This window comes from Halyomorpha halys, unplaced genomic scaffold (assembly GCF_000696795.3).
Source record: "Halyomorpha halys isolate HHAL.00 unplaced genomic scaffold, Hhal_1.1 Scaffold7.1, whole genome shotgun sequence".
Taxonomy (NCBI): Eukaryota; Metazoa; Arthropoda; class Insecta; order Hemiptera; family Pentatomidae; genus Halyomorpha; species Halyomorpha halys.
In genome coordinates, this window is record NW_027110368.1 from 2189801 (window position 1) to 2197859 (window position 8059).

The 8059-nt window shown below is 34.6% G+C and overlaps 1 protein-coding gene across 1 annotated transcript in view; it reads left to right on the top strand.

The window, feature by feature from the left end:
* Positions 1-6198, top strand: part of LOC106677245 (palmitoyltransferase ZDHHC6) — a 21156-nt gene extending 14958 nt beyond the window's left edge. Inside the window, exon 10 of the mRNA XM_014415051.3 lies at positions 3260-6198. The gene's annotated coding sequence lies outside the window, so the exon portion shown is untranslated. The remainder of the gene's footprint in view (positions 1-3259) is intronic.
* The last annotated feature ends 1861 nt before the right edge of the window (positions 6199-8059 follow it).

An 8059-nucleotide genomic window follows, 5' to 3' on the forward strand; every position in this document is an offset into this window, starting at 1 on the left:
CATAACTAGACATCATAGCAACGGTGAGATGCAACTCCCCTAAGGGCATCCAGTTACTGGCTGCACCTGTAGCCTAGTACCGTCTTCCAAGACTAGAATTATTCAATTATTGAGAACAAATCTGACCCATCTGATAATCGCATTCGGGGCAGAAATGTCTAATAAGGCTTTACACACTGGCTCAGACCTTGTTTTGTCGAATGCCCCTTCTACATCGAAAAAGAGTCCTAAAGTGGACTCCTTATATAATAATGCCTTTTCAATCCTTCCTACCAAGGAGTGTAGTGCAGTCTCAGTAGATTTTCCCTGGAGGTATGCATGCTGTTTTGGATGAAGGGGGTTGATTAGTAGCACCTTGCTTGTATGGAAAACTGCCACCAACTTCTCCAGGATCTTAAATAAGAAGGAGGATAAACTAATGGGTCGATACGCTTTAGCGACACTATAGTCCTCCTTCCCAATCTTAGGAATGAAAGCTATTAATGATTTCCTCCAGGTCTCCTCCTAATGCTAGAGAGGCTGTTAAAAGAGCCCTAATCCGGGGGAGTAGGATATTAAGACCCTCCTTGAGCATGCATGGGAGAATACCGTCAGTTCCTGGGTCCTTATAAGGCTTGAGCTCTTCCATGGCCCACTTAATGGTCCCGTCCATAACGATAGACTCCGCTGATGCCCATTCCTCCTCATTAGCCTCTCTGAAGGAATCCATATTTGGAGGGTTATTTATTGTTCTGTGCTGGCAACCTGGAAAGTTTGTCTCCATTAAATGGGACTAGGTTTCCTCTAAGGTAGAGGTCCACTTTCCATCTGGTTTCCTTTGTGCACCTAGTGGCTGTTGACCCTTGCTACCTAATGACTTCATTAAACGAGAGGCTTCTGGCGTGCTTTCTATGTTGTGACATAGATTGCAGAACTTGTGACAGCCATCTCGTTTATGTCTTAATTCTCTTTTATACTTATTAGAGGCAGCCCGGTATACATTTCAGTCCGTCTCTCACTTTGTTTTATAAGCTTTATTATAGGCTTTTCTTGTGTCTTTTTGTAGTTTAGTCAATTCAATTGACCACCATCTGACTTTTTTTTCCAGACTCCCTTTTCAGTAGACAAGTCTCCTCGTAGGCTGATATAACTATACTTTCAAGTAGGCTAGATTCAATGTCTAGCTGTGATCTGGAAAGTCTTTCCACCACATAGGGTAAGACACCTTCTAGCATCTCTCTGAAAAGATGCCAGTCTGTATTTCTCATCATTGTGAGTAGAGGTTTCTCAGCTATAATCTTTAATGAGATCAACCTATGGTCAAACAGTGTTATGTCTTAGGTGACCCCCCAGTCTTTACAAAGGCTTTTAATCCGGCTTGAGGCCAGCATAATATCTAAAACCTCGCCCCTAGCTCTTGTAACAAAGGTTGCTTTGCCCCCTCTGTTAAGCATTTCTAAATCTGTTGAGGCTAAAAATTGCAGCAAGGCTTCGCCTCGCTCATTGGTGTCTGTGCTTCCCCACAATAAGTGGTGAGCATTAATATCTCTACCGATTAAGAGTGATAAATCTACCTCCCTAGCATGTCAGAGAAATCTTTCTAAGTATTGGTAAGGTGTATCTAAACTATGGGGGACATAGACAGATCCAATTAACAATTTAGTCTTATTAATACCAACCTTGATGTTTAGTACCTTGGTCGTGGTGTATTTTGTATTAAGGTGATGGAGAGGCAGCACCTGAAGGCCCTTGGAGACCCAGATGCAAGTTCTTGGGTTGTCTTCACATGGGGTTGGGCAGATTATTCTTTAGCCTATACCCCCTAATCCTCTAATAGGCCCTCTATAACAATAGGGTTCTTGAATTAGCATGAGGGTCGATTTGACCCCCCAAAGTGACTTGGCTTGACAGGGTCGCTGGTCCTCCTGTTGGAGTCCCCAATAGATTTGATCCTCTTCTTGTCCTGCCGGCAGGTGTCCGGAGGTGGGGAGTTAACTGGTCTCTGCCTTTTAGCTTGGACTTGGGGAAGCCCCACTTTTGAGATGGGTGCCTTGCTCTCCTCACGTCGAGAGAGGGGCATGGAAGACATTGTCTCCCCTTCGTCCCCTTCGTTCGATTTGAGAGCTTTCACTGGTCCGCCCACCCCGGTCACAGCCCAGGGAGAGCAGCCCTTCGGGCGCCCAGTACTTTTAGGCTGCCTTTGGGTAGCCTGCTCAGAAGAAGGAGCCTGGCACCTCAGTCTGATGGCCTTCTTTTCGGCTTACCTTAGTAAGGCCTTCTCCCTCCTTTTCCTCTTTTTTATAAAGCTTCTTCTTCTGTTTTATCCTGTCTATGTTAGCAGCCTTTGAGACCCCTCCTTCCTCTCTGGGCATCATGCTGCTCGGACCAGCCTTGTTGTGTCTTATTGGCTGTAGCCTTCTTTGTTCTGATTCAGTTGATGACGTCTACTGAAGTAGAGTGGACTCATTACTAGAGTCCTCCCTTTGACATGGAAGGCTAGGGGTGTTGGTTTGGCCGCACCACACTGTCACGTCTGAGCTTAGTAGCCAACTCACTCCCTTCTTCACAGCTTATGACTTCTTAGGTAAATTCGGTCTGGGAAGACCGCTCTCCATCTACATCCATCGCAGCTGGCACTTTAGGGTGCTCTTCATTTAAATTATCCATTGTGTTATAGAATTGTCTGTCATGTTTCTTGAATGGTATTAGAGTAGGTGTGCAGCCATTCCAGCTCTCAACCCTACCTCACTAAATAGGCTTGCTCCCTGGAGTGGAGTCCAGTGGCCTCGGAGGAGCAACTCCGGAACGTGCAGCTGGGTCCCATCCAATCACCAACTGGCACTACTACAGCATCCGAACTTTTACACTGAGCTGATAGGGCAGCAGGCTCCTGTACTATCTCAGTGGCCAGGGAGTGCCATTCCTTGTTTTTCCACTGTACTCTCTGGAACAACTCTTCCAGGAGGGCTAGTCCAGCAGTAGGGAGAGAAGTAAAGGGACGGCTGTATAGACCTTTGTGTGTAATGTATTGTGCTGGGTGCAGTAATGTGCTGTGCTCCTCCAGTTGCTAACCTGGACAGGCATGCACCTCGCCTGGCACTAGGTGTCCGGTGGGGGGTATAATCCCCTTCGAGTAGCCAGGTCTACTACCCCTCTGGGGCGGCTTCCTAGGAAAGGTAAAACTAATTGAACAGTCTTTGGGCTTGCCAGTATAATGAGTTTTCTAATTGCTCAACAAATATTATTCTTGTGATTAACTGTTATGTTTCTTTCATTTCAGTCTGCTTTGGAGGTTTGCTGAGAATTATAAGAAAAAAACCAAGTTTGACTAGAAGTTCATTAGCAAAACATGACTGTTACAAAGGGTTAAGTATCCATCTATCTTTTCCAGTCAACGACTCTTTCAGGTTGTGATAATTAAACTGACCTGAAATGTAAATAAAGAACACTAATGGTTTTATAAAGTGTGAATTTGATGAGTTAGATATGAGGACAGTGGACTAATGATATTAGGTGTCAAATTACTAGTGCACCTCAGACATAATCAATCTTTAGTCGAAATATTGGATTAATGTTTATAAACTTTAGCTTACTCTTGGATCAATTAGCTATCCATTCAATTTTCGATCAAGATTTGAAACTGTTTGTTTCTCCGTAGATTTCATCACTAACATCTAAATGTTATTAAAAGAATCATTTTAAAACTCAATGTTTTGTATTAGGGTTGTCATGATAAATGATCCTTGATAAATCATAAATAGATGCAGGTTAGTTCAGTAATTAGAAGTTTTTGAACTATATAAACACGAGCATTAGATATTGACACCATGAATTGAAATTAACAAATGATATGTTATTTTGAATAAAATGGTGAATTAATCATGTTTTGGATTTTTTATTAGTATTAATTTATACTTTTTTACTGTATAATTAAAAAATGTGTTTGTATTTTTTGTATGTTTGTATTTAAATTTTATAGTTAAATTAGAATTGTATTTATTTGTATCATATATAAGTGTATTTTTTTTTTTGGAAAACATTTAGTGAAGCATGAATGGATGAATCTGATTAGATTGATAGCTCAAATAATATTCCATGGATTCATTACATTTTTTCCAATGAACACTTTTTTTTAATATTAATTTTATTTAAAAAAAAACCCTTGCTGGACATTTTCAATTTTTGATTTTTCTGGCATTAGTCCAACATCTTGAAAAGAGATCTTACGTAAGATTTGAAGCTTAGAAGATTTTACATAGTCTATTTCAAAATGGATTAATCGTTTAGGACTTTTTGATCCATACTTATCTCAAAATGAAAGTTTTAAGTTTGAAATTAAATTATTAATTTCAAAAAATCATATCAAACATCGTAATTGTCAATTTATTTAACTAATATTAATGCTTAACATTGAGTTTATATTTTTTCATTATTATTTTTTTAAAGTTATTTATGCTGTTGTACAGAGACTTAGTTCCTTTTTAGTTATACTTAATACATGGGTCATTCTCTACAAGTGCTGCATTTTATACTATTAAAAAAAGTAAAAAAATTTTATTGATTCTTTTCATTTACATATTGTTTCTTACTATTTTAGTGATCTATTTTTACAAAAAGGGCGTCATATAAATCACTAGTTTTTATGGTACATCAATTTAAAAAAAATATTGTGATATCAGTGTTGCGAGATAAGTCCTGGGTTATGAGGAAATAAGGGAAAATCCATATCTTTATATACTAACAACCTTAATATCCCAAAAATCACCAAAGTGTATGATAAATAGTCATAATTTTTTTAAAAGCCAACTGACTTCATAACTAGACAGTAAATTTTTCATTAAAACTGAAAGTTATTTATCAGTTAGTTAGTCGTCTAGTTAGACGACTAATTAGCAGCAACTGCTTTTAAAATGTAGATCATTACTAGGTGACGCTTTAGCAACTATTTAACCACCCTATCAACGGTTTCTCTTACTTAATTATCATAATACAAATATAAAATATATGTTTCTTTTTAAATAAACCAAAAATGTATTGAAAATAATACAAATAAAGATAAATGTAATTTAATTAAGTATCAATACTAAGTAAATAATATTTACCACTTAATTATTAAACATAATGTTAACAGTACTATTTACAGCAAATCTAAGTACTATTGTTAAATTTATTTGAAGGACCAGGGATTTTTGTTCTTTTCTTGTTGCTGTGTATACCTTAAAGTACCTACTGTATTCCTGTAAAACACAAAAAAGATGAATATAATTAATTATAATTTGACCTTACCTAAAATATAATAATAAAGATTGGGAATAAAATTATTATTCAAAATTTTCTAAGCTACGAAAACATTTGCACTTTAAGAAATCTGAAAATAATTTGATTCAAAATTGAATTGAGTAAGTGTGTTTTGATAATTCCATTAATTCATAATAAGAATTTCATTTATATTTTATTGCCCTCTACAATATAGGGCAATTGAGAAACAACATACCTACAAATGAGTGTCTATTAGAGTTTGCATAAAAACATATGTTAAGTAGACTTTCCTCACAACCTACAAACTCCAGGGTTGTGAGTTTTTTCACAAATGATTATAACTCTTAATGATGCGTACGTTCGTTGTATAATTAGATTTTAACAAACTCCCTGCCCAGGGTTGTGATGAAATAGATGGAGATGCTTACGAATCCCAACAATGGATTGCTCACCAGGCAAAAACAGTATTTTAAACCAAACCAATTTTTTTATAATGCACGTTCTTCAGCATTGGCCGAGTTTTCAAATGTTTCAGGGTTGTGATGTTGAAAATATGAGACAGACATGTATTTATGTGTAAAATATAACCAGTAAAGATAAATTCAAACAACTTAAAGTACTTAGTATTACTGAGTATTCTTGCCAGAAATCCTACCTAAACTTTTCTGTGTTTCCATGTTGTCGATAGGATAGTTCTAATAAGTAAAATTTAACCCTGAGTCACTCCAGGGTTATGAGGAAATCGACCTTTGAGAATTTTTTTCTCACCTCTTACTGTAATCAAAACGAAAATTCCAAATGAGTGAGTTTGTGTCCTGCCTCAAAATAAAGACTTTTTTTCATATCCTTATATTAATAGTAAAGACCTACATCAGTCAGGGACACAAATCGTACATTATAGAGAGAATGACTCACATTGGTTTAATTTGGTATTACTAATAAAAAAAAAAAAAAATCAAATCACACTTAATCACATTACCATATTTTATTGAGAATCATCAGTTCCCATTTTTAATTTGTTTGTTCTATATTCTTTATGAAAATTTTAGATACATAACAGCAAAAAGAAATATTTATACTAACTGAACAATGTAGTTTTTTCTATTATTTTTAATTTATCATTTTCATTTAATGTTATTTCTTCAGAAGTATTATTTATTTTAAGTAAATGAGTAATGTAATTGCACAAAAAACCCATTACATAAGGAATATTTTTTACCTAATCTATTAAATATTTTCATGAAGTACTCTTATTTTTATTTATTTTGCATCTTTATGTTTTTATTTGAAATTTGATTTACTTGACTTGTATAGTGTGAAGTGATTAGTGTATATATTTTTTTCTTTAATTATTAAATGAATAAAGGATAAAGTATTTTTTAAATTTTTTATTTCTTTTGTTTTGGTATATAATATTGTCTGTTGCATAAGCATTATGTTAAAATGTAAAATTATGTGTCCTGGTTGGATGTCAACAGTGTCATATTTTTTTTACATGTATATATACTAATTGGATTTTACAAAGCTGCACTCAATGAATAAATGTGATTGATTTACATTCAAATAGCTATAATCAAAATACAAAAAGCAAAACTAAAGTAAAAAACAATGTTAAAAATCGATGATTTTTAAATAATTATTCTAAACATAAAAAAAAAAAAAATTAGTAAAAGTTATTCCTAATCCAATGTATTGAAAAAAATATCATTTTCGTCATTATCTGCAGCTATCTGATTTTTTATTTAATCAAATTTAGTAAGATTTGTCATTCTTGTTAACTAAAATTCTTTTTAAGGAAATAGCCTTTACAATAATAAGCAACCGAGGAAAACTTGAACTCCCTAAGTTGGGATGAGAATTGTTTTTTGAACTAGTATCTTCTTGGGTTAACCATCTTATTCTCTTCTTTTGGGAAGTAATTTGAGGAAAACTGCTTCTTCCCCAAATTTCCATCATTTATATAAATTAGAGCTACTATTGTTCTTTCTTCATTCTGTCATTTATGTTGCATTTAGTTATTTGTTGGAATACATTTTTATTATTTTATTGTTTTAGATGTCTCTTTTCATCCATTAATATTTATTTTCACATTTTATTCTGATGGGTTTAAATCAAAGTAAAAATAAATATTGTTATCTCCCTGCTCTCCCCTGACAATCGTCTCATTTTCAGGTTTCTTTATCCTTTAACTTAAAGCTATTGAAATAGCTAAAATCTAGTATGTCATGAGCGATATTGGTTTTTATGTGATAATTTTACTTAAGTCATGGTTGTTCATCTATAACATGTATGAAGTTATATTGATTGAGGGGACAGCGGTAGCAGCGTGGTAATATGCCAGTCTACCAACCCAAAGGTAGTCAGATCATGGGAGAGTGACCAACCCACCCTATGAAAAAACCGCATCAAGAAATGCACCGAGGACTTGGTCCTCCATGGTCTGTTGCCCATATAATAATGATAATAATAATAAGTTATACAGGAGGGGGAATGTTTATCTATTGAAACTCTTCATAAGTTCTGCCCATAATGTCATTCTTTAAGTTGGTTTCCTATACTTCAATGATATACTTCATTCTATGCATAATTAGTTAATAAAAGTAACAATTTTTAAAAATAATAATTGTTACATGTAGGTTTCACCACCAACGAATGCTATGTTTTCATAATAATGGTTTCTTTGAAACCTATTTGTTGTTCTTTATTTTTGTCGATGGCCCAAGATTTCAATGTTTTAAAATTATTTTCTCAGTTGATATGTAGCAATTAAACCAATTCAAGGGCATTAGTTTGATGCCAAAATAACTTTGGGTAAAGGTTG